The 24,041-nt window shown below is 39.2% G+C and overlaps 29 non-coding genes across 29 annotated transcripts; all 29 read right to left on the bottom strand.

The window, feature by feature from the left end:
• Positions 1 to 615: 615 nt before the first annotated feature.
• On the bottom strand, positions 616 to 689 carry TRNAT-AGU (transfer RNA threonine (anticodon AGU)). Its single transcript has one exon. It is a non-coding gene; the product is annotated as a tRNA-Thr (tRNA).
• A 621-nt stretch (positions 690 to 1,310) lies between these two features.
• Positions 1,311 to 1,384, bottom strand: TRNAT-AGU (transfer RNA threonine (anticodon AGU)). Its single transcript has one exon. It is a non-coding gene; the product is annotated as a tRNA-Thr (tRNA).
• A 621-nt stretch (positions 1,385 to 2,005) lies between these two features.
• On the bottom strand, positions 2,006 to 2,079 carry TRNAT-AGU (transfer RNA threonine (anticodon AGU)). Its single transcript has one exon. It is a non-coding gene; the product is annotated as a tRNA-Thr (tRNA).
• Positions 2,080 to 2,700: 621 nt separating this feature from the next.
• Positions 2,701 to 2,774, bottom strand: TRNAT-AGU (transfer RNA threonine (anticodon AGU)). Its single transcript has one exon. It is a non-coding gene; the product is annotated as a tRNA-Thr (tRNA).
• Positions 2,775 to 3,395: 621 nt separating this feature from the next.
• On the bottom strand, positions 3,396 to 3,469 carry TRNAT-AGU (transfer RNA threonine (anticodon AGU)). Its single transcript has one exon. It is a non-coding gene; the product is annotated as a tRNA-Thr (tRNA).
• Positions 3,470 to 4,782: 1,313 nt separating this feature from the next.
• TRNAT-AGU (transfer RNA threonine (anticodon AGU)) lies at positions 4,783 to 4,856 on the bottom strand. Its single transcript has one exon. It is a non-coding gene; the product is annotated as a tRNA-Thr (tRNA).
• Positions 4,857 to 5,474: 618 nt separating this feature from the next.
• On the bottom strand, positions 5,475 to 5,548 carry TRNAT-AGU (transfer RNA threonine (anticodon AGU)). The gene has a single exon. It is a non-coding gene; the product is annotated as a tRNA-Thr (tRNA).
• A 621-nt stretch (positions 5,549 to 6,169) lies between these two features.
• TRNAT-AGU (transfer RNA threonine (anticodon AGU)) lies at positions 6,170 to 6,243 on the bottom strand. The gene has a single exon. It is a non-coding gene; the product is annotated as a tRNA-Thr (tRNA).
• A 621-nt stretch (positions 6,244 to 6,864) lies between these two features.
• Positions 6,865 to 6,938, bottom strand: TRNAT-AGU (transfer RNA threonine (anticodon AGU)). Its single transcript has one exon. It is a non-coding gene; the product is annotated as a tRNA-Thr (tRNA).
• Positions 6,939 to 8,249: 1,311 nt separating this feature from the next.
• Positions 8,250 to 8,323, bottom strand: TRNAT-AGU (transfer RNA threonine (anticodon AGU)). Its single transcript has one exon. It is a non-coding gene; the product is annotated as a tRNA-Thr (tRNA).
• Positions 8,324 to 9,448: 1,125 nt separating this feature from the next.
• Positions 9,449 to 9,522, bottom strand: TRNAT-AGU (transfer RNA threonine (anticodon AGU)). Its single transcript has one exon. It is a non-coding gene; the product is annotated as a tRNA-Thr (tRNA).
• Positions 9,523 to 10,143: 621 nt separating this feature from the next.
• TRNAT-AGU (transfer RNA threonine (anticodon AGU)) lies at positions 10,144 to 10,217 on the bottom strand. Its single transcript has one exon. It is a non-coding gene; the product is annotated as a tRNA-Thr (tRNA).
• A 620-nt stretch (positions 10,218 to 10,837) lies between these two features.
• On the bottom strand, positions 10,838 to 10,911 carry TRNAT-AGU (transfer RNA threonine (anticodon AGU)). The gene has a single exon. It is a non-coding gene; the product is annotated as a tRNA-Thr (tRNA).
• Positions 10,912 to 11,538: 627 nt separating this feature from the next.
• On the bottom strand, positions 11,539 to 11,612 carry TRNAT-AGU (transfer RNA threonine (anticodon AGU)). The gene has a single exon. It is a non-coding gene; the product is annotated as a tRNA-Thr (tRNA).
• Positions 11,613 to 12,233: 621 nt separating this feature from the next.
• On the bottom strand, positions 12,234 to 12,307 carry TRNAT-AGU (transfer RNA threonine (anticodon AGU)). The gene has a single exon. It is a non-coding gene; the product is annotated as a tRNA-Thr (tRNA).
• Positions 12,308 to 12,925: 618 nt separating this feature from the next.
• TRNAT-AGU (transfer RNA threonine (anticodon AGU)) lies at positions 12,926 to 12,999 on the bottom strand. The gene has a single exon. It is a non-coding gene; the product is annotated as a tRNA-Thr (tRNA).
• Positions 13,000 to 13,618: 619 nt separating this feature from the next.
• TRNAT-AGU (transfer RNA threonine (anticodon AGU)) lies at positions 13,619 to 13,692 on the bottom strand. The gene has a single exon. It is a non-coding gene; the product is annotated as a tRNA-Thr (tRNA).
• A 1,311-nt stretch (positions 13,693 to 15,003) lies between these two features.
• Positions 15,004 to 15,077, bottom strand: TRNAT-AGU (transfer RNA threonine (anticodon AGU)). The gene has a single exon. It is a non-coding gene; the product is annotated as a tRNA-Thr (tRNA).
• A 618-nt stretch (positions 15,078 to 15,695) lies between these two features.
• TRNAT-AGU (transfer RNA threonine (anticodon AGU)) lies at positions 15,696 to 15,769 on the bottom strand. The gene has a single exon. It is a non-coding gene; the product is annotated as a tRNA-Thr (tRNA).
• Positions 15,770 to 16,390: 621 nt separating this feature from the next.
• TRNAT-AGU (transfer RNA threonine (anticodon AGU)) lies at positions 16,391 to 16,464 on the bottom strand. The gene has a single exon. It is a non-coding gene; the product is annotated as a tRNA-Thr (tRNA).
• Positions 16,465 to 17,085: 621 nt separating this feature from the next.
• On the bottom strand, positions 17,086 to 17,159 carry TRNAT-AGU (transfer RNA threonine (anticodon AGU)). Its single transcript has one exon. It is a non-coding gene; the product is annotated as a tRNA-Thr (tRNA).
• A 1,322-nt stretch (positions 17,160 to 18,481) lies between these two features.
• TRNAT-AGU (transfer RNA threonine (anticodon AGU)) lies at positions 18,482 to 18,555 on the bottom strand. The gene has a single exon. It is a non-coding gene; the product is annotated as a tRNA-Thr (tRNA).
• Positions 18,556 to 19,176: 621 nt separating this feature from the next.
• Positions 19,177 to 19,250, bottom strand: TRNAT-AGU (transfer RNA threonine (anticodon AGU)). Its single transcript has one exon. It is a non-coding gene; the product is annotated as a tRNA-Thr (tRNA).
• A 621-nt stretch (positions 19,251 to 19,871) lies between these two features.
• TRNAT-AGU (transfer RNA threonine (anticodon AGU)) lies at positions 19,872 to 19,945 on the bottom strand. Its single transcript has one exon. It is a non-coding gene; the product is annotated as a tRNA-Thr (tRNA).
• Positions 19,946 to 20,572: 627 nt separating this feature from the next.
• Positions 20,573 to 20,646, bottom strand: TRNAT-AGU (transfer RNA threonine (anticodon AGU)). Its single transcript has one exon. It is a non-coding gene; the product is annotated as a tRNA-Thr (tRNA).
• Positions 20,647 to 21,267: 621 nt separating this feature from the next.
• Positions 21,268 to 21,341, bottom strand: TRNAT-AGU (transfer RNA threonine (anticodon AGU)). Its single transcript has one exon. It is a non-coding gene; the product is annotated as a tRNA-Thr (tRNA).
• Positions 21,342 to 21,962: 621 nt separating this feature from the next.
• Positions 21,963 to 22,036, bottom strand: TRNAT-AGU (transfer RNA threonine (anticodon AGU)). Its single transcript has one exon. It is a non-coding gene; the product is annotated as a tRNA-Thr (tRNA).
• Positions 22,037 to 22,656: 620 nt separating this feature from the next.
• Positions 22,657 to 22,730, bottom strand: TRNAT-AGU (transfer RNA threonine (anticodon AGU)). The gene has a single exon. It is a non-coding gene; the product is annotated as a tRNA-Thr (tRNA).
• Positions 22,731 to 23,358: 628 nt separating this feature from the next.
• On the bottom strand, positions 23,359 to 23,432 carry TRNAT-AGU (transfer RNA threonine (anticodon AGU)). The gene has a single exon. It is a non-coding gene; the product is annotated as a tRNA-Thr (tRNA).
• Positions 23,433 to 24,041: the final 609 nt, after the last annotated feature.

Below are 24,041 nucleotides of genomic sequence, written 5' to 3'. Positions count from 1 at the left end.
CTGCAATACAGTTATTGGTTATTGTGGCACAGCACTCTTTTTTCTTTGCATTTGCATTCTCAGTTTTTTAACATTATTTTTTCAATAGTTTTTCAGGCCTACTTTTCCCTGCCTAAGAGTATACACATAGTCCACCTAAAAGGGAATGGAAAACTTTTAGGACAAAATTGTTGAAAAGAATGTTGTGCAACTTCCAAAATATGATAATGAAAGCTGTGGCAAAACCAATGAGTTTTGTGCCACAGAAGCCAGTCACTATTATATTTCATGTAGGTGCTGTGGCTTAGTAATTAAGTTTTATACAATGTTTCTTATTGTAGAAGCAGCAATTTTACTTGAAGAAGTTTTGGCTAGGCAAGTGCGGGTTAAGCTCCCATCCATGTTGAGCATAGCATCCCAAAAGACTTGTTAGTGACCTTTACCTATTGTCAGAGATGGAAGGTAGTACATCAAACCAAACTGATAAGAAAATGTCTTTGTTCAGATGTGGTGGAAACAGTGGGCATAGCGAATGCAAGTTTCCTGTGAGCAAATATGGGTGAAGCTCTAAGACGTGATTCCGAAAATCTGGGATGTAAACAGCAGGCAATGACTTGGTGATAATAAGATGAGCAAAGGCACTGCTGAGAGTTGAACTCAGGATCTCCTGTTTACTAGACAGGCACTTTAACCAACTAAGCCACAGCGCCCAAATGCTGCAATACAGTTATTGGTTATTGTGGCACAGCACTCTATTTTCTTTGCATTTGCATTCTCAGTTTTTTAACATTTTTTTTTCAATAGTTTTTCAGGCCTACTTTTCCCTGCCTAAGAGTATACACATAGTCCACCTAAAAGGGAATGGAAAACTTTTAGGACAAAATTGTTGAAAAGAATGTTGTGCAACTTCCAAAATATGATAATGAAAGCTGTGGCAAAACCAATGAGTTTTGTGCCACAGAAGCCAGTCACTATTATATTTCATGTAGGTGCTGTGGCTTAGTAATTAAGTTTTATACAATGTTTCTTATTGTAGAAGCAGCAATTTTACTTGAAGAAGTTTTGGCTAGGCAAGTGCGGGTTAAGCTCCCATCCATGTTGAGCATAGCATCCCAAAAGACTTGTTAGTGACCTTTACCTATTGTCAGAGATGGAAGGTAGTACATCAAACCAAACTGATAAGAAAATGTCTTTGTTCAGATGTGGTGGAAACAGTGGGCATAGGAAATGCAAGTTTCCTGTGAGCAAATATGGGTGAAGCTCAAAGACGTGATCCCGAAAATCTGGGATGTAAACAGCAGGCAATGACTTGGTGATAATAAGATGAGCAAAGGCACTGCTGAGAGTTGAACTCAGGATCTCCTGTTTACTAGACAGGCGCTTTAACCAACTAAGCCACAGCGCCCACATGCTGCAATACAGTTATTGGTTATTGTGGCACAGCACTCTTTTTTCTTTGCATTTGCATTCTCAGTTTTTTAACATTATTTTTTCAATAGTTTTTCAGGCCTACTTTTCCCTGCCTAAGAGTATACACATAGTCCACCTAAAAGGGAATGGAAAACTTTTAGGACAAAATTGTTGAAAAGAATGTTGTGCAACTTCCAAAATATGATAATGAAAGCTGTGGCAAAACCAATGAGTTTTGTGCCACAGAAGCCAGTCACTATTATATTTCATGTAGGTGCTGTGGCTTAGTAATTAAGTTTTATACAATGTTTCTTATTGTAGAAGCAGCAATTTTACTTGAAGAAGTTTTGGCTAGGCAAGTGCGGGTTAAGCTCCCATCCATGTTGAGCATAGCATCCCAAAAGACTTGTTAGTGACCTTTACCTATTGTCAGAGATGGAAGGTAGTACATCAAACCAAACTGATAAGAAAATGTCTTTGTTCAGATGTGGTGGAAACAGTGGGCATAGCGAATGAAAGTTTCCTGTGAGCAAATATGGGTGAAGCTCTAAGACGTGATTCCGAAAATCTGGGATGTAAACAGCAGGCAATGACTTGGTGATAATAAGATGAGCAAAGGCACTGCTGAGAGTTGAACTCAGGATCTCCTGTTTACTAGACAGGCACTTTAACCAACTAAGCCACAGCGCCCAAATGCTGCAATACAGTTATTGGTTATTGTGGCACAGCACTCTATTTTCTTTGCATTTGCATTCTCAGTTTTTTAACATTTTTTTTTCAATAGTTTTTCAGGCCTACTTTTCCCTGCCTAAGAGTATACACATAGTCCACCTAAAAGGGAATGGAAAACTTTTAGGACAAAATTGTTGAAAAGAATGTTGTGCAACTTCCAAAATATGATAATGAAAGCTGTGGCAAAACCAATGAGTTTTGTGCCACAGAAGCCAGTCACTATTATATTTCATGTAGGTGCTGTGGCTTAGTAATTAAGTTTTATACAATGTTTCTTATTGTAGAAGCAGCAATTTTACTTGAAGAAGTTTTGGCTAGGCAAGTGCGGGTTAAGCTCCCATCCATGTTGAGCATAGCATCCCAAAAGACTTGTTAGTGACCTTTACCTATTGTCAGAGATGGAAGGTAGTACATCAAACCAAACTGATAAGAAAATGTCTTTGTTCAGATGTGGTGGAAACAGTGGGCATAGGGAATGCAAGTTTCCTGTGAGCAAATATGGGTGAAGCTCAAAGACGTGATCCCGAAAATCTGGGATGTAAACAGCAGGCAATGACTTGGTGATAATAAGATGAGCAAAGGCACTGCTGAGAGTTGAACTCAGGATCTCCTGTTTACTAGACAGGCGCTTTAACCAACTAAGCCACAGCACCCACATGCTGCAATACAGTTATTGGTTATTGTGGCACAGCACTCTTTTTTCTTTGCATTTGCATTCTCAGTTTTTTAACATTATTTTTTCAATAGTTTTTCAGGCCTACTTTTCCCTGCCTAAGAGTATACACATAGTCCACCTAAAAGGGAATGGAAAACTTTTAGGACAAAATTGTTGAAAAGAATGTTGTGCAACTTCCAAAATATGATAATGAAAGCTGTGGCAAAACCAATGAGTTTTGTGCCACAGAAGCCAGTCACTATTATATTTCATGTAGGTGCTGTGGCTTAGTAATTAAGTTTTATACAATGTTTCTTATTGTAGAAGCAGCAATTTTACTTGAAGAAGTTTTGGCTAGGCAAGTGCAGGTTAAGCTCCCATCCATGTTGAGCATAGCATCCCAAAAGACTTGTTAGTGACCTTTACCTATTGTCAGAGATGGAAGGTAGTACATCAAACCAAACTGATAAGAAAATGTCTTTGTTCAGATGTGGTGGAAACAGTGGGCATAGCGAATGAAAGTTTCCTGTGAGCAAATATGGGTGAAGCTCTAAGACGTGATTCCGAAAATCTGGGATGTAAACAGCAGGCAATGACTTGGTGATAATAAGATGAGCAAAGGCACTGCTGAGAGTTGAACTCAGGATCTCCTGTTTACTAGACAGGCACTTTAACCAACTAAGCCACAGCGCCCAAATGCTGCAATACAGTTATTGGTTATTGTGGCACAGCACTCTATTTTCTTTGCATTTGCATTCTCAGTTTTTTAACATTTTTTTTTCAATAGTTTTTCAGGCCTACTTTTCCCTGCCTAAGAGTATACACATAGTCCACCTAAAAGGGAATGGAAAACTTTTAGGACAAAATTGTTGAAAAGAATGTTGTGCAACTTCCAAAATATGATAATGAAAGCTGTGGCAAAACCAATGAGTTTTGTGCCACAGAAGCCAGTCACTATTATATTTCATGTAGGTGCTGTGGCTTAGTAATTAAGTTTTATACAATGTTTCTTATTGTAGAAGCAGCAATTTTACTTGAAGAAGTTTTGGCTAGGCAAGTGCGGGTTAAGCTCCCATCCATGTTGAGCATAGCATCCCAAAAGACTTGTTAGTGACCTTTACCTATTGTCAGAGATGGAAGGTAGTACATCAAACCAAACTGATAAGAAAATGTCTTTGTTCAGATGTGGTGGAAACAGTGGGCATAGGGAATGCAAGTTTCCTGTGAGCAAATATGGGTGAAGCTCAAAGACGTGATCCCGAAAATCTGGGATGTAAACAGCAGGCAATGACTTGGTGATAATAAGATGAGCAAAGGCACTGCTGAGAGTTGAACTCAGGATCTCCAGTTTACTAGACAGGCGCTTTAACCAACTAAGCCACAGCACCCATACACTTATTAGCAGTTATTGGTTATTGTGGCACAGCACTCTTTTTTCTTTGCATTTGCATTCTCAGTCTTTTAACTTTTTTTTCAATAGTTTTTCAGGCCTACTTTTCCCTGCCTATGAGTATACACATAGTCGACCTAAAAGAGAATGGAAAAATTTAGGACAAAATTGTTGAAAAGAATGTTGTGCAACTTCCAAAATATGATAATAAAAGCTGTGGCAAAACCGATGAGTATTGTGCCACAGAAGCCAGTCACTATTATATTTCATGTAGGTGCTGTGGCTTAGTGATTAAGTTTTATACAATGTTTCCTATTGTAGAAGCAGCAATTTTACTTGAAGAAGTTTTGGCTAGGCAAGTGCGGGTTAAGCTCCCATCCATATTGAGCATAGCATCCCAAAAGACTTGTTAGTGACCTTTACCTATTGTCAGAGATGGAAGGTAGTACATCAAACCAAACTGATAAGAAAATGTCTTTGTTCAGATGTGGTGGAAACAGTGGGCATAGCGAATGCAAGTTTCCTGTGAGTAAATATGGGTGAAGCTCAAAGACGTGATCCCGAAAATCTGGGATGTAAACAGCAGGCAATGACTTGGTGATAATAAGATGAGCAAAGGCACTGCTGAGAGTTGAACTCAGGATCTCCTGTTTACTAGACAGGCGCTTTAACCAGCTAAGCCACAGCACCCATATACTGCAATACAGATATTGGTTATCGTGCCACAGCACTCTTTTTTGTTTGCATTAGCATTCTCAGTTTAACATTTTTTTTTCAATAGTTTTTCAGGCCTACTTTTCCCTGCCTAAGAGTATACACATAGTCCACCTAAAAGGGAATGGAAAACTTTTAGGACAAAATTGTTGAAAAGAATGTTGTGCAACTTCCAAAATATGATAATGAAAGCTGTGGCAAAACCAATGAGTTTTGTGCCACAGAAGCCAGTCACTATTATATTTCATGTAGGTGCTGTGGCTTAGTAATTAAGTTTTATACAATGTTTCTTATTGTAGAAGCAGCAATTTTACTTGAAGAAGTTTTGGCTAGGCAAGTGCGGGTTAAGCTCCCATCCATGTTGAGCATAGCATCCCAAAAGACTTGTTAGTGACCTTTACCTATTGTCAGAGATGGAAGGTAGTACATCAAACCAAACTGATAAGAAAATGTCTTTGTTCAGATGTGGTGGAAACAGTGGGCATAGCGAATGCAAGTTTCCTGTGAGCAAATATGGGTGAAGCTCTAAGACGTGATTCCGAAAATCTGGGATGTAAACAGCAGGCAATGACTTGGTGATAATAAGATGAGCAAAGGCACTGCTGAGAGTTGAACTCAGGATCTCCTGTTTACTAGACAGGCACTTTAACCAACTAAGCCACAGCGCCCAAATGCTGCAATACAGTTATTGGTTATTGTGGCACAACACTCTATTTTCTTTGCATTTGCATTCTCAGTTTTTTAACATTTTTTTTTCAATAGTTTTTCAGGCCTACTTTTCCCTGCCTAAGAGTATACACATAGTCCACCTAAAAGGGAATGGAAAACTTTTAGGACAAAATTGTTGAAAAGAATGTTGTGCAACTTCCAAAATATGATAATGAAAGCTGTGGCAAAACCAATGAGTTTTGTGCCACAGAAGCCAGTCACTATTATATTTCATGTAGGTGCTGTGGCTTAGTAATTAAGTTTTATACAATGTTTCTTATTGTAGAAGCAGCAATTTTACTTGAAGAAGTTTTGGCTAGGCAAGTGCGGGTTAAGCTCCCATCCATGTTGAGCATAGCATCCCAAAAGACTTGTTAGTGACCTTTACCTATTGTCAGAGATGGAAGGTAGTACATCAAACCAAACTGATAAGAAAATGTCTTTGTTCAGATGTGGTGGAAACAGTGGGCATAGGGAATGCAAGTTTCCTGTGAGCAAATATGGGTGAAGCTCTAAGACGTGATTCCGAAAATCTGGGATGTAAACAGCAGGCAATGACTTGGTGATAATAAGATGAGCAAAGGCACTGCTGAGAGTTGAACTCAGGATCTCCTGTTTACTAGACAGGCGCTTTAACCAACTAAGCCACAGCGCCAACATGCTGCAATACAGTTATTGGTTATTGTGGCACAGCACTCTTTTTTCTTTGCATTTGCATTCTCAGTTTTTTAACATTTTTTTTTCAATAGTTTTTCAGGCCTACTTTTCCCTGCCTAAGAGTATACACATAGTCCACCTAAAAGGGAATGGAAAACTTTTAGGACAAAATTGTTGAAAAGAATGTTGTGCAACTTCCAAAATATGATAATGAAAGCTGTGGCAAAACCAATGAGTTTTGTGCCACAGAAGCCAGTCACTATTATATTTCATGTAGGTGCTGTGGCTTAGTAATTAAGTTTTATACAATGTTTCTTATTGTAGAAGCAGCAATTTTACTTGAAGAAGTTTTGGCTAGGCAAGTGCGGGTTAAGCTCCCATCCATGTTGAGCATAGCATCCCAAAAGACTTCTTAGTGACCTTTACCTATTGTCAGAGATGGAAGGTAGTACATCAAACCAAACTGATAAGAAAATGTCTTTGTTCAGATGTGGTGGAAACAGTGGGCATAGGGAATGCAAGTTTCCTGTGAGCAAATATGGGTGAAGCTCAAAGACGTGATCCCGAAAATCTGGGATGTAAAAAGCAGGCAATGACTTTGTGATAATAAGATGAGCAAAGGCACTGCTGAGAGTTGAACTCAGGATCTCCTGTTTACTAGACAGGCGCTTTTACCAACTAAGCCACAGCGCCCACATGCTGCAATACAGTTATTGGTTATTGTGGCACAGCACTCTTTTTTCTTTGCATTTGCATTCTCAGTCTTTTAACTTTTTTTTTCAATAGTTTTTCAGACCTACTTTTCCCTGCCTATGAGTATACACATAGTCGACCTAAAAGAGAATGGAGAAATTTAGGACAAAATTGTTGAAAAGAATGTTGTGCAACTTCCAAAATATGATAATAAAAGCTGTGGCAAAACCGATGAGTATTGTGCCACAGAAGCCAGTCACTATTATATTTCATGTAGGTGCTGTGGCTTAGTGATTAAGTTTTATACAATGTTTCCTATTGTAGAAGCAGCAATTTTACTTGAAGAAGTTTTGGCTAGGCAAGTGCGGGTTAAGCTCCCATCCATATTGAGCATAGCATCCCAAAAGACTTGTTAGTGACCTTTACCTATTGTCAGAGATGGAAGGTAGTACATCAAACCAAACTGCTAAGAAAATGTCTTTGTTCAGATGTGGTGGAAACAGTGGGCATAGCGAATGCAAGTTTTCTGTAAGCAAATATGGGTGAAGCTCAAAGACGTGATCCCGAAAATCTGGGATGTAAACAGCAGGCAATGACTTGGTAATAATAAGATGAGCAAAGGCACTGCTGAGAGTTGAACTCAGGATCTCCTGTTTACTAGACAGGCACTTTAACCAGCTAAGCCACAGCACCCATATACTGCAATACAGATATTGGTTATCGTGCCACAGCACTCTTTTTTGTTTGCATTAGCATTCTCAGTTTAACACTTTTTTTTCAATAGTTTTTCAGGCCTACTTTTCCCTGCCTAAGAGTATACACATAGTCCACCTAAAAGGGAATGGAAAACTTTTAGGACAAAATTGTTGAAAAGAATGTTGTGCAACTTCCAAAATATGATAATGAAAGCTGTGGCAAAACCAATGAGTTTTGTGCCACAGAAGCCAGTCACTATTATATTTCATGTAGGTGCTGTGGCTTAGTAATTAAGTTTTATACAATGTTTCTTATTGTAGAAGCAGCAATTTTACTTGAAGAAGTTTTGGCTAGGCAAGTGCGGGTTAAGCTCCCATCCATGTTGAGCATAGCATCCCAAAAGACTTGTTAGTGACCTTTACCTATTGTCAGAGATGGAAGGTAGTACATCAAACCAAACTGATAAGAAAATGTCTTTGTTCAGATGTGGTGGAAACAGTGGGCATAGGGAATGCAAGTTTCCTGTGAGCAAATATGGGTGAAGCTCAAAGACGTGATCCCGAAAATCTGGGATGTAAACAGCAGGCAATGACTTGGTGATAATAAGATGAGCAAAGGCACTGCTGAGAGTTGAACTCAGGATCTCCTGTTTACTAGACAGGCGCTTTAACCAACTAAGCCACAGCGCCCACATGCTGCAATACAGTTATTGATTATTGTGGCACAGCACTCTTTTTTGTGTGCATTAGCATTCTCAGTTTAACAATTTTTTTTCAATAGTTTTTCAGGCCTACTTTTCCCTGCCTAAGAGTATACACATAGGCCTCAATTCATAAAACTGCCTGCGAGCGGGGAAAGTCGAGCGGGGAAACACCGCTGTCGGTATTTCCGCCTTCAGGGTGGTAATTCATAAAAATTTAGCTACTTGTGATATACGTGCGGAGATACTCCGCTGTAGGCAGGCGTTAGGCTGTCGGGAGACGTGCGGAAACAGGGGAAGCAGGCGGAATCCCTCCGTGCGGTGTTCTCTCTGCAGCTGCTTGGGAGGTCTGTCCCATTCACTGCAACGGATTCCGCACGCTTCTCGCCACATCAGAGGTAGCGGTAATACCCGTCCGCATACCGCTACCTCTAATCTTTATGAATTGACATTTGTTACTGTTGCTGTGATAATCACCGCGCAAGGCGGTGATTGATCACTCTGCTCGCAAATGTCGGCTTTTCATGCGGAAAAAGCCTTTATGAATGCATATTTTGGTGTGTGGTCGGTAAAGTGAGCGTTTTTTTGCATTTCCGAATGCGGGAATGCTTTATGAATCGAGGCCATAGTCCACCTAAAAGGGAATGGAAAACTTTTAGGACAAAATTGTTGAAAAGAATGTTGTGCAACTTCCAAAATATGATAATGAAAGCTGTGGCAAAACCAATGAGTTTTTTGCCACAGAAGCCAGTCACTATTATATTTCATGTAGGTGCTGTGGCTTAGTAATTAAGTTTTATACAATGTTTCTTATTGTAGAAGCAGCAATTTTACTTGAAGAAGTTTTGGCTAGGCAAGTGCGGGTTAAGCTCCCATCCATGTTGAGCATAGCATCCCAAAAGACTTGTTAGTGACCTTTACCTATTGTCAGAGATGGAAGGTAGTACATCAAACCAAACTGATAAGAAAATGTCTTTGTTCAGATGTGGTGGAAACAGTGGGCATAGCGAATGCAAGTTTCCTGTGAGCAAATATGGGTGAAGCTCAAAGACGTGATCCCGAAAATCTGGGATGTAAACAGCAGGCAATGACTTGGTGATAATAAGATGAGCAAAGGCACTGCTGAGAGTTGAACTCAGGATCTCCTGTATACTAGACAGGCGCTTTAACCAACTAAGCCACAGCGCCCACATGCTGCAATACAGTTATTGGTTATTGTGGCACAGCACTCTTTTTTCTTTGCATTTGCATTCTCAGTTTTTTAACATTTTTTTTTCAATGGTTTTTCAGGCCTACTTTTCCCTGCCTAAGAGTATACACATAGTCCACCTAAAAGGGAATGGAAAACTTTTAGGACAAAATTGTTGAAAAGAATGTTGTGCAACTTCCAAAATATGATAATGAAAGCTGTGGCAAAACCAATGAGTTTTGTGCCACAGAAGCCAGTCACTATTATATTTCATGTAGGTGCTGTGGCTTAGTAATTAAGTTTTATACAATGTTTCTTATTGTAGAAGCAGCAATTTTACTTGAAGAAGTTTTGGCTAGGCAAGTGCGGGTTAAGCTCCCATCCATGTTGAGCATAGCATCCCAAAAGACTTGTTAGTGACCTTTACCTATTGTCAGAGATGGAAGGTAGTACATCAAACCAAACTGATAAGAAAATGTCTTTGTTCAGATGTGGTGGAAACAGTGGGCATAGCGAATGCAAGTTTCCTGTGAGCAAATATGGGTGAAGCTCTAAGACGTGATTCTGAAAATCTGGGATGTAAACAGCAGGCAATGAGTTGGTGATAATAAGATGAGCAAAGGCACTGCTGAGAGTTGAACTCAGGATCTCCTGTTTACTAGACAGGCGCTTTAACCAACTAAGCCACAGCACCCACATGCTACAACACAGTTATTGGTTATTGTGGCACAGCACTCTTTTTTCTTTGCATTTGCATTCTCAGTTTTTTAACATTTTTTTTCAATAGTTTTTCAGGCCTACTTTTCCCTGCCTAAGAGTATACACATAGTCCACCTAAAAGGGAATGGAAAACTTTTAGGACAAAATTGTTGAAAAGAATGTTGTGCAACTTCCAAAATATGATAATGAAAGCTGTGGCAAAACCAATGAGTTTTGTGCCACAGAAGCCAGTCACTATTATATTTCATGTAGGTGCTTTGGCTTAGTAATTAAGTTTTATACAATGTTTCTTATTGTAGAAGCAGCAATTTTACTTGAAGAGGTTTTGGCTAGGCAAGTGCGGGTTAAGCTCCCATCCATGTTGAGCATAGCATCCCAAAAGACTTGTTAGTGACCTTTACCTATTGTCAGAGATGGAAGGTAGTACATCAAACCAAACTGATAAGAAAATGTTTTTGTTCAGATGTGGTGGAAACAGTGGGCATAGGGAATGCAAGTTTCCTGTGAGCAAATATGGGTGAAGCTCAAAGACGTGATCCCGAAAATCTGGGATGTAAACAGCAGGCAATGACTTGGTGATAATATGATGAGCAAAGGCACTGCTGAGAGTTGAACTCAGGATCTCCTGTTTACTAGACAGGCGCTTTAACCAACTAAGCCACAGCGCCCACATGCTGCAATACAGTTATTGGTTATTGGTTATTTTGACACAGCACTCTTTTTTCTTTGCATTTGCATTCTCAGTTTTTTAACATTTTTTTTTCAATAGTTTTTCAGGCCTACTTTTCCCTGCCTAAGAGTATACACATAGTCCACCTAAAAGGGAATGGAAAACTTTTAGGACAAAATTGTTAAAAAGAATGTTGTGCAACTTCCAAAATATGATAATGAAAGCTGTGGCAAAACCAATGAGTTTTGTGCCACAGAAGCCAGTCACTATTATATTTCATGTAGGTGCTGTGGCTTAGTAATTAAGTTTTATACAATGTTTCTTATTGTAGAAGCAGCAATTTTACTTGAAGAAGTTTTGGCTAGGCAAGTGCGGGTTAAGCTCCCATCCATGTTGAGCATAGCATCCCAAAAGACTTGTTAGTGACCTTTACCTATTGTCAGAGATGGAAGGTAGTACATCAAACCAAACTGATAAGAAAATGTCTTTGTTCAGATGTGGTAGTAACAGTGGGCATAGCGAATGCAAGTTTCCTGTGAGCAAATATGGGTGAAGCTCTAAGACGTGATTCGAAAATCTGGGATGTAAACAGCAGGCAATGACTTGGTGATAATAAGATGAGCAAAGGCACTGTTGAGAGTTGAACTCAGGATCTCCTGTTTACTAGACAGGCGCTTTAACCAACTAAGCCACAGCGCCCACATGCTGCAATACAGTTATTGGTTATTGTGGCACAGCACTCTTTTTTCTTTGCATTTGCATTCTCAGTTTTTTAACATTTTATTTTCAATAGTTTTTCAGGCCTACTTTTCCCTGCCTAAGAGTATACACATAGTCCACTTAAAAGGGAATGGAAAACTTTTAGGACAAAATTGTTGAAAAGAATGTTGTGCAACTTCCAATATATGATAATGAAAGCTGTGACAAAACCAATGAGTTTTGTGCCACAGAAGCCAGTCACTATTATATTTCATGTAGGTGCTGTGGCTTAGTAATTAAGTTTTATACAATGTTTCTTATTGTAGAAGCAGCAATTTTACTTGAAGAAGTTTTGGCTAGGCAAGTGCGGGTTAAGCTCCCATCCATGTTGAGCATAGCATCCCAAAAGACTTGTTAGTGACCTTTACCTATTGTCAGAGATGGAAGGTAGTACATCAAACCAAACTGATAAGAAAATGTCTTTGTTTAGATGTGGTGGAAACAGTGGGCATAGCGAATGCAAGTTTCCTGTGAGCAAATATGGGTGAAGCTCTACGACGTGATTCCGAAAATCTGGGATGTAAACAGCAGGCAATGACTTGGTGATAATAAGATGAGCAAAGGCACTGCTGAGAGTTGAACTCAGGATCTCCTGTTTACTAGACAGGCGCTTTAACCAGCTAAGCCACAGCACCCATATACTGCAATACAGATATTGGTTATCGTGCCACAGCACTCTTTTTTGTTTGCATTAGCATTCTCAGTTTAACATTTTTTTTTCAATAGTTTTTCAGGCCTACTTTTCCCTGCCTATGAGTATACACATAGTCGACCTAAAAGAGAATGGAAAACTTTTAGGACAAAATTGTTGAAAAGAATGTTGTGCAACTTCCAAAATATGATAATGAAAGCTGTGGCAAAACCAATGAGTTTTGTGCCACAGAAGCCAGTCACTATTATATTTCATGTAGGTGCTGTGGCTTAGTAATTAAGTTTTATACAATGTTTCTTATTGTAGAAGCAGCAATTTTACTTGAAGAAGTTTTTGCTAGGCAAGTGCGGGTTAAGCTCCCATCCATGTTGAGCATAGCATCCCAAAAGACTTGTTAGTGACCTTTACCTATTGTCAGAGATGGAAGGTAGTACATCAAACCAAACTGATAAGAAAATGTCTTTGTTCAGATGTGGTGGAAACAGTGGGCATAGCAAATGCAAGTTTCCTGTGAGCAAATATGGGTGAAGCTCTAAGACGTGATTCCGAAAATCTGGGATGTAAACAGCAGGCAATGACTTGGTGATAATAAGATGAGCAAAGGCACTGCTGAGAGTTGAACTCAGGATCTCCTGTTTACTAGACAGGCGCTTTAACCAACTAAGCCACAGCACCCATACACTTATTAGCAGTTATTGGTTATTGTGGCACAGCACTCTTTTTTCTTTGCATTTGCATTCTCAGTCTTTTAACTTTTTTTTTCAATAGTTTTTCAGGCCTACTTTTCCCTGCCTATGAGTATACACATAGTCGACCTAAAAGAGAATGGAAAAATTTAGGACAAAATTGTTGAAAAGAATGTTGTGCAACTTCCAAAATATGATAATAAAAGCTGTGGCAAAACCGATGAGTATTGTGCCACAGAAGCCAGTCACTATTATATTTCATGTAGGTGCTGTGGCTTAGTGATTAAGTTTTATACAATGTTTCCTATTGTAGAAGTAGCAATTTTACTTGAAGAAGTTTTGGCTAGGCAAGTGCGGGTTAAGCTCCCATCCATATTGAGCATAGCATCCCAAAAGACTTGTTAGTGACCTTTACCTATTGTCAGAGATGGAAGGTAGTACATCAAACCAAACTGCTAAGAAAATGTCTTTATTCAGATGTGGTGGAAACAGTGGGCATAGCGAATGCAAGTTTCCTGTAAGCAAATATGGGTGAAGCTCAAAGACGTGATCCCGAAAATCTGGGATGTAAAGAGCAGGCAATGACTTGGTGATAATAAGATGAGCAAAGGCACTGCTGAGAGTTGAACTCAGGATCTCCTGTTTACTAGACAGGCGCTTTAACCAGCTAAGCCACAGCACCCATATACTGCAATACAGATACTGGTTATCGTGCCACAGCACTCTTTTTTGTTTGCATTAGCATTCTCAGTTTAACATTTTTTTTTCAATAGTTTTTCAGGCCTACTTTTCCCTGCCTAAGAGTATACACATAGTCCACCTAAAAGGGAATGGAAAACTTTTAGGACAAAATTGTTGAAAAGAATGTTGTGCAACTTCCAAAATATGATAATGAAAGCTGTGGCAAAACCAATGAGTTTTGTGCCACAGAAGCCAGTCACTATTATATTTCATGTAGGTGCTGTGGCTTAGTAATTAAGTTTTATACAATGTTTCTTATTGTAGAAGCAGCAATTTTACTTGAAGAAGTTTTGGCTAGGCAAGTGCGGGTTAAGCTCCCATCCATGTTGAGCATAGCATCCCAAAAGACTTGTTAGTGACCTTTACCTATTGTCAGAGATGGAAGGTAGTACATCAAACCAAACTGATAAGAAAATGTCTTTGTTCAGATGTGGTGGAAACAGTGGGCATAGGGAATGCAAGTTTCCTGTGAGCAAATATGGGTGAAGCTCAAAGACGTGATCCCGAAAATTTGGGATGTAAAAAGCAGGCAATGACTTGGTGATAATAAGATGAGCAAAGGCACTGCTGAGAGTTGAACTCAGGATCTCCTGTTTACTAGACAGGCACTTTAACCAACAAAGCCACAGCACCCATACGCTTATTAGCAGTTATTGGTTATTGTGGCACAGCACTCTTTTTTCTTTGCATTTGCATTCTCAGTCTTTTAACTTTTTTTTTCAATAGTTTTTCAGACCTACTTTTCCCTGCCTATGAGTATACACATAGTCGACCTAAAAGAGAATGGAGAAATTTAGGACAAAATTGTTGAAAAGAATGTTGTGCAACTTCCAAAATATGATAATAAAAGCTGTGGCAAAACCGATGAGTATTGTGCCACAGAAAACAGTCACTATTATATTTCATGTAGGTGCTGTGGCTTAGTGATTAAGTTTTATACAATGTTTCTTATTGTAGAAGCAGCAATTTTACTTGAAGAAGTTTTGGCTAGGCAAGTGCGGGTTAAGCTCCCATCCATATTGAGCATAGCATCCCAAAAGAGTTGTTAGTGACCTTTACCTATTGTCAGAGATGGAAGGTAGTACATCAAACCAAACTGCTAAGAAAATGTCTTTGTTCAGATGTGGTGGAAACAGTGGGCATAGCGAATGCAAGTTTCCTGTAAGCAAATATGGGTGAAGCTCAAAGACGTGATCCCGAAAATCTGGGATGTAAACAGCAGGCAATGACTTGGTGATAATAAGATGAGCAAAGGCACTGCTGAGAGTTGAACTCAGGATCTCCTGTTTACTAGACAGGCGCTTTAACCAGCTAAGCCACAGCACCCATATACTGCAATACAGATATTGGTTATCGTCCCACAGCACTCTTTTTTGTTTGCATTAGCATTCTCAGTTTAACATTTTTTTTTCAATAGTTTTTCAGGCCTACTTTTCCCTGCCTAAGAGTATACACATAGTCCACCTAAAAGGGAATGGAAAACTTTTAGGACAAAATTGTTGAAAAGAATGTTGTGCAACTTCCAAAATATGATAATGAAAGCTGTGGCAAAACCAATGAGTTTTGTGCCACAGAAGCCAGTCACTATTATATTTCATGTAGGTGCTGTGGCTTAGTAATTAAGTTTCATACAATGTTTCTTATTGTAGAAGCAGCAATTTTACTTGAAGAAGTTTTGGCTAGGCAAGTGCGGGTTAAGCTGCCATCCATGTTGAGCATAGCATCCCAAAAGACTTGTTAGTGACCTTTACCTATTGTCAGAGATGGAAGGTAGTACATCAAACCAAACTGATAAGAAAATGTCTTTGTTCAGATGTGGTGGAAACAGTGGGCATAGGGAATGCAAGTTTCCTGTGAGCAAATATGGGTGAAGCTCAAAGACGTGATCCCGAAAATCTGGGATGTAAACAGCAGGCAATGACTTGGTGATAATAAGATGAGCAAAGGCACTGCTGAGAGTTGAACTCAGGATCTCCTGTTTACTAGACAGGCGCTTTAACCAACTAAGCCACAGCGCCCACATGCTGCAATACAGTTATTAGTTATTGTGGCACAGCACTCTTTTTTCTTTGCATTTGCATTCTCAGTTTTTTAACATTTTTTTTTCAATAGTTTTTCAGGCCTACTTTTCCCTGCCTAAGAGTATACACATAGTCCACCTAAAAGGGAATGGAAAACTTTTAGGACAAAATTGTTGAAAAGAATGTTGTGCAACTTCCAAAATATGATAATGAAAGCTGTGGCAAAACCAATGAGTTTTGTGCCACAGAAGCCAGTCACTATTATATTTCATGTAGGTGCTGTGGCTTAGTAATTAAGTTTTATACAATGTTTCTTATTGTAGAAGCAGCAATTTTACTTGAAGAAGTTTTGGCTAGGCAAGTGCGGGTTAAGCTCCCATCCATGTTGAGCATAGCATCCCAAAAGACTTGTTAGTGACCTTTACCTATTGTCAGAGATGGAAGGTAGTACATCAAACCAAACTGATAAGAAAATGTCTTTGTTCAGATGTGGTGGAAACAGTGGGCATAGCGAATGCAAGTTTCCTGTGAGCAAATATGGGTGAAGCTCTAAGACGTGATTCCGAAAATCTGGGATGTAAACAGCAGGCAATGACTTGGTGATAATAAGATGAGCAAAGGCACTGCTGAGAGTTGAACTCAGGATCTCCTGTTTACTAGACAGGCACTTTAACCAACTAAGCCACAGCGCCCACATGCTGCAATACAGTTATTGGTTATTGTGGCACAGCACTCTTTTTTCTTTGCATTTGCATTCTCAGTTTTTTAACATTTTTTTTTCAATAGTTTTTCAGGCCTACTTTTCCCTGCCTAAGAGTATACACATAGTCCACCTAAAAGGGAATGGAAAACTTTTAGGACAAAATTGTTGAAAAGAATGTTGTGCAACTTCCAAAATATGATAATAAAAGCTGTGGCAAAACCAATGAGTTTTGTGCCACAGAAGCCAGTCACTATTATATTTCATGTAGGTGCTGTGGCTTAGTAATTAAGTTTTATACAATGTTTCTTATTGTAGAAGCAGCAATTTTACTTGAAGAGGTTTTGGCTAGGCAAGTGCGGGTTAAGCTCCCATCCATGTTGAGCATAGCATCCCAAAAGACTTGTTAGTGACCTTTACCTATTGTCAGAGATGGAAGGTAGTACATCAAACCAAACTGATAAGAAAATGTTTTTGTTCAGATGTGGTGGAAACAGTGGGCATAGGGAATGCAAGTTTCCTGTGAGCAAATATGGGTGAAGCTCAAAGACGTGATCCCGAAAATCTGGGATGTAAACAGCAGGCAATGACTTGGTGATAATAAGATGAGCAAAGGCACTGCTGAGAGTTGAACTCAGGATCTCCTGTTTACTAGACAGGCGCTTTAACCAACTAAGCCACAGCGCCCACATGCTGCAATACAGTTATTGGTTATTGGTTATTGTGACACAGCACTCTTTTTTCTTTGCATTTGCATTCTCAGTTTTTTAACATTTTTTTTTCAATAGTTTTTCAGGCCTACTTTTCCCTGCCTAAGAGTATACACATAGTCCACCTAAAAGGGAATGGAAAACTTTTAGGACAAAATTGTTAAAAAGAATGTTGTGCAACTTCCAAAATATGATAATGTAAGCTGTGGCAAAACCAATGAGTTTTGTGCCACAGAAGCCAGTCACTATTATATTTCATGTAGGTGCTGTGGCTTAGTAATTAAGTTTTATACAATGTTTCTTATTGTAGAAGCAGCAATTTTACTTGAAGAAGTTTTGGCTAGGCAAGTGCGGGTTAAGCTCCCATCCATGTTGAGCATAGCATCCCAAAAGACTTGTTAGTGACCTTTACCTATTGTCAGAGATGGAAGGTAGTACATCAAACCAAACTGATAAGAAAATGTCTTTGTTCAGATGTGGTAGAAACAGTGGGCATAGCGAATGCAAGTTTCCTGTGAGCAAATATGGGTGAAGCTCTAAGACGTGATTCGAAAATCTGGGATGTAAACAGCAGGCAATGACTTGGTGATAATAAGATGAGCAAAGGCACTGTTAAGAGTTGAACTCAGGATCTCCTGTTTACTAGACAGGCGCTTTAACCAACTAAGCCACAGCACCCACATGCTGCAAAACAGTTATTGGTTATTGTGGCACAGCACTCTTTTTTCTTTGCATTTGCATTCTCAGTTTTTTAACATTTTTTTTTCAATAGTTTTTCAGGCCTACTTTTCCCTGCCTAAGAGTATACACATAGTCCACCTAAAAGGGAATGGAAAACTTTTAGGACAAAATTGTTGAAAAGAATGTTGTGCAACTTCCAAAATATGATAATGAAAGCTGTGGCAAAACCAATGAGTTTTGGGCCACAGAAGCCAGTCACTATTATATTTCATGTAGGTGCTGTGGCTTAGTAATTAAGTTTTATACAATGTTTCTTATTGTAGAAGCAGCAATTTTACTTGAAGAAGTTTTGGCTAGGCAAGTGCGGGTTAAGCTCCCATCCATGTTGAGCATAGCATCCCAAAAGACTTGTTAGTGACCTTTACCTATTGTCAGAGATGGAAGGTAGTACATCAAACCAAACTGATAAGAAAATGTCTTTGTTCAGATGTGGTGGAAACAGTGGGCATAGGGAATGCAAGTTTCCTGTGAGCAAATATGGGTGAAGCTCAAAGACGTGATCCCGAAAATTTGGGATGTAAACAGCAGGCAATGACTTGGTGATAATAAGATGAGCAAAGGCACTGCTGAGAGTTGAACTCAGGATCTCCTGTTTACTAGACAGGCGCTTTAACCAACTAAGCCACAGCGCCCACATGCTGCTATACAGCTATTGGTTATTGTGGCACAGCACTCTTTTTTCTTTGCATTTGCATTCTCAGTTTTTTAACATTTTTTTTTCAATAGTTTTTCAGGCCTACTTTTCCCTGCCTAAGAGTATACACATAGTCCACCTAAAAGGGAATGGAAAACTTTTAGGACAAAATTGTTGAAAAGAATGTTGTGCAACTTCCAAAATATGATAATGAAAGCTGTGGCAAAACCAATGAGTTTTGTGCCACAGAAGCCAGTCACTATTATATTTCATGTAGGTGCTGTGGCTTAGTAATTAAGTTTTATACAATGTTTCTTATTGTAGAAGGAGCAATTTTACTTGAAGAAGTTTTGGCTAGGCAAGTGCGGGTTAAGCTCCCATCCATGTTGAGCATAGCATCCCAAAAGACTTGTTAGTGACCTTTACCTATTGTCAGAGATGGAAGGTAGTACATCAAACCAAACTGATAAGAAAATGTCTTTGTTCAGATGTGGTGGAAACAGTGGGCATAGCGAATGCAAGTTTCCTGTGAGCAAATATGGGTGAAGCTCTAAGACGTGATCCCGAAAATCTGGGATGTAAACAGCAGGCAATGACTTGGTGATAATAAGATGAGCAAAGGCACTGCTGAGAGTTGAACTCAGGATCTCCTGTTTACTAGACAGGCACTTTAACCAACTAAGCCACAGCGCCCACATGCTGCAATACAGTTATTGGTTATTGTGGCACAGCACTCTTTTTTCTTTGCATTTGCATTCTCAGTTTTTTAACATTTTTTTTTCAATAGTTTTTCAGGCCTACTTTTCCCTGCCTAAGAGTATACACATAGTCCACCTAAAAGGGAATGGAAAACTTTTAGGACAAAATTGTTGAAAAGAATGTTGTGCAACTTCCAAAATATGATAATGAAAGCTGTGGCAAAACCAATGAGTTTTGTGCCACAGAAGCCAGTCACTATTATATTTCATGTAGGTGCTGTGGCTTAGTAATTAAGTTTTATACAATGTTTCTTATTGTAGAAGCAGCAATTTTACTTGAAGAGGTTTTGGCTAGGCAAGTGCGGGTTAAGCTCCCATCCATGTTGAGCATAGCATCCCAAAAGACTTGTTAGTGACCTTTACCTATTGTCAGAGATGGAAGGTAGTACATCAAACCAAACTGATAAGAAAATGTTTTTGTTCAGATGTGGTGGAAACAGTGGGCATAGGGAATGCAAGTTTCCTGTGAGCAAATATGGGTGAAGCTCAAAGACGTGATCCCGAAAATCTGGGATGTAAACAGCAGGCAATGACTTGGTGATAATAAGATGAGCAAAGGCACTGCTGAGAGTTGAACTCAGGATCTCCTGTTTACTAGACAGGCGCTTTAACCAACTAAGCCACAGCGCCCACATGCTGCAATACAGTTATTGGTTATTGGTTATTGTGACACAGCACTCTTTTTTCTTTGCATTTGCATTCTCAGTTTTTTAACATTTTTTTTTCAATAGTTTTTCAGGCCTACTTTTCCCTGCCTAAGAGTATACACATAGTCCACCTAAAAGGGAATGGAAAACTTTTAGGACAAAATTGTTAAAAAGAATGTTGTGCAACTTCCAAAATATGATAATGTAAGCTGTGGCAAAACCAATGAGTTTTGTGCCACAGAAGCCAGTCACTATTATATTTCATGTAGGTGCTGTGGCTTAGTAATTAAGTTTTATACAATGTTTCTTATTGTAGAAGCAGCAATTTTACTTGAAGAAGTTTTGGCTAGGCAAGTGCGGGTTAAGCTCCCATCCATGTTGAGCATAGCATCCCAAAAGACTTGTTAGTGACCTTTACCTATTGTCAGAGATAGAAGGTAGTACATCAAACCAAACTGATAAGAAAATGTCTTTGTTCAGATGTGGTAGAAACAGTGGGCATAGCGAATGCAAGTTTCCTGTGAGCAAATATGGGTGAAGCTCTAAGACGTGATTCGAAAATCTGGGATGTAAACAGCAGGCAATGACTTGGTGATAATAAGATGAGCAAAGGCACTGTTGAGAGTTGAACTCAGGATCTCCTGTTTACTAGACAGGCGCTTTAACCAACTAAGCCACAGCGCCCACATGCTGCAATACAGTTATTGGTTATTGTGGCACAGCACTCTTTTTTCTTTGCATTTGCATTCTCAGTTTTTTAACATTTTTTTTTCAATAGTTTTTCAGGCCTACTTTTCCCTGCCTAAGAGTATACACATAGTCCACCTAAAAGGGAATGGAAAACTTTTAGGACAAAATTGTTGAAAAGAATGTTGTGCAACTTCCAAAATATGATAATGAAAGCTGTGGCAAAACCAATGAGTTTTGGGCCACAGAAGCCAGTCACTATTATATTTCATGTAGGTGCTGTGGCTTAGTAATTAAGTTTTATACAATGTTTCTTATTGTAGAAGCAGCAATTTTACTTGAAGAAGTTTTGGCTAGGCAAGTGCGGGTTAAGCTCCCATCCATGTTGAGCATAGCATCCCAAAAGACTTGTTAGTGACCTTTACCTATTGTCAGAGATGGAAGGTAGTACATCAAACCAAACTGATAAGAAAATGTCTTTGTTCAGATGTGGTGGAAACAGTGGGCATAGGGAATGCAAGTTTCCTGTGAGCAAATATGGGTGAAGCTCAAAGACGTGATCCCGAAAATTTGGGATGTAAACAGCAGGCAATGACTTGGTGATAATAAGATGAGCAAAGGCACTGCTGAGAGTTGAACTCAGGATCTCCTGTTTACTAGACAGGCGCTTTAACCAACTAAGCCACAGCGCCCACATGCTGCTATACAGTTATTGGTTATTGTGGCACAGCACTCTTTTTTCTTTGCATTTGCATTCTCAGTTTTTTAACATTTTTTTTTCAATAGTTTTTCAGGCCTACTTTTCCCTGCCTAAGAGTATACACATAGTCCACCTAAAAGGGAATGGAAAACTTTTAGGACAAAATTGTTGAAAAGAATGTTGTGCAACTTCCAAAATATGATAATGAAAGCTGTGGCAAAACCAATGAGTTTTGTGCCACAGAAGCCAGTCACTATTATATTTCATGTAGGTGCTGTGGCTTAGTAATTAAGTTTTATACAATGTTTCTTATTGTAGAAGCAGCAATTTTACTTGAAGAAGTTTTGGCTAGGCAAGTGCGGGTTAAGCTCCCATCCATGTTGAGCATAGCATCCCAAAAGACTTGTTAGTGACCTTTACCTATTGTCAGAGATGGAAGGTAGTACATCAAACCAAACTGATAAGAAAATGTCTTTGTTCAGATGTGGTGGAAACAGTGGGCATAGCGAATGCAAGTTTCCTGTGAGCAAATATGGGTGAAGCTCTAAGACGTGATCCCGAAAATCTGGGATGTAAACAGCAGGCAATGACTTGGTGATAATAAGATGAGCAAAGGCACTGCTGAGAGTTGAACTCAGAATCTCCTGTTTACTAGACAGGCACTTTAACCAACTAAGCCACAGCGCCCACATGCTGCAATACAGTTATTGGTTATTGTGGCACAGCACTCTTTTTTCTTTGCATTTGCATTCTCAGTTTTTTAACATTTTTTTTTCAATAGTTTTTCAGGCCTACTTTTCCCTGCCTAAGAGTATACACATAGTCCACCTAAAAGGGAATGGAAACTTTTAGGACAAAATTGTTGAAAAGAATGTTGTGCAACTTCCAAAATATGATAATGAAAGCTGTGGCAAAACCAATGAGTTTTGTGCCACAGAAGCCAGTCACTATTATATTTCATGTAGGTGCTGTGGCTTAGTAATTAAGTTTTATACAATGTTTCTTATTGTAGAAGCAGCAATTTTACTTGAAGAGGTTTTGGCTAGGCAAGTGCGGGTTAAGCTCCCATCCATGTTGAGCATAGCATCCCAAAAGACTTGTTAGTGACCTTTACCTATTGTCAGAGATGGAAGGTAGTACATCAAACCAAACTGATAAGAAAATGTTTTTGTTCAGATGTGGTGGAAACAGTGGGCATAGGGAATGCAAGTTTCCTGTGAGCAAATATGGGTGAAGCTCAAAGACGTGATCCCGAAAATCTGGGATGTAAACAGCAGGCAATGACTTGGTGATAATAAGATGAGCAAAGGCACTGCTGAGAGTTGAACTCAGGATCTCCTGTTTACTAGACAGGCGCTTTAACCAACTAAGCCACAGCGCCCACATGCTGCAATACAGTTATTGGTTATTGGTTATTGTGACACAGCACTCTTTTTTCTTTGCATTTGCATTCTCAGTTTTTTAACATTTTTTTTTCAATAGTTTTTCAGGCCTACTTTTCCCTGCCTAAGAGTATACACATAGTCCACCTAAAAGGGAATGGAAAACTTTTAGGACAAAATTGTTAAAAAGAATGTTGTGCAACTTCCAAAATATGATAATGTAAGCTGTGGCAAAACCAATGAGTTTTGTGCCACAGAAGCCAGTCACTATTATATTTCATGTAGGTGCTGTGGCTTAGTAATTAAGTTTTATACAATGTTTCTTATTGTAGAAGCAGCAATTTTACTTGAAGAAGTTTTGGCTAGGCAAGTGCGGGTTAAGCTCCCATCCATGTTGAGCATAGCATCCCAAAAGACTTGTTAGTGACCTTTACCTATTGTCAGAGATGGAAGGTAGTACATCAAACCAAACTGATAAGAAAATGTCTTTGTTCAGATGTGGTAGAAACAGTGGGCATAGCGAATGCAAGTTTCCTGTGAGCAAATATGGGTGAAGCTCTAAGACGTGATCCCGAAAATCTGGGATGTAAACAGCAGGCAATGACTTAGTGATAATAAGATGAGCAAAGGCACTGCTGAGAGTTGAACTCAGGATCTCCTGTTAACTAGACAGGCGCTTTAACCAACTAAGCCACAGCGCCCACATGCTGCTATACAGTTATTGGTTATTGTGGCACAGCACTCTTTTTTCTTTGCATTTGCATTCTCAGTTTTTTAACATTTTTTTTTCAATAGTTTTTCAGGCCTACTTTTCCCTGCCTAAGAGCATACACATAGTCCACCTAAAAGGGAATGGAAATTTTTTAGGACAAAATTGTTGAAAAGAATGTTGTGCAACTTCCAAAATATGATAATGAAAGCTGTGGCAAAACCAATGAGTTTTGTGCCACAGAAGCCAGTCACTATTATATTTCATGTAGGTGCTGTGGCTTAGTAATTAAGTTTTATACAATGTTTCTTATTGTAGAAGCAGCAATTTTACTTGAAGAAGTTTTGGCTAGGCAAGTGTGGGTTAAGCTCCCATCCATGTTGAGCATAGCATCCCAAAAGACTTGTTAGTGACCTTTACCTATTGTCAGAGATGGAAGGTAGTACATCAAACCAAACTGATAAGAAAATGTCTTTGTTCAGATGTGGTGGAAACAGTGGGCATAGGGAATGCAAGTTTCCTGTGAGCAAATATGGGTGAAGCTCAAAGACGTGATCCCGAAAATCTGGGATGTAAACAGCAGGCAATGACTTGGTGATAA

The sequence above is a fragment of the Hyperolius riggenbachi genome, chromosome 11, assembly GCF_040937935.1.
Source record: "Hyperolius riggenbachi isolate aHypRig1 chromosome 11, aHypRig1.pri, whole genome shotgun sequence".
Lineage (NCBI taxonomy): Eukaryota > Metazoa > Chordata > Amphibia > Anura > Hyperoliidae > Hyperolius > Hyperolius riggenbachi.
This window is presented reverse-complemented; position numbering and strand designations above follow the sequence as displayed.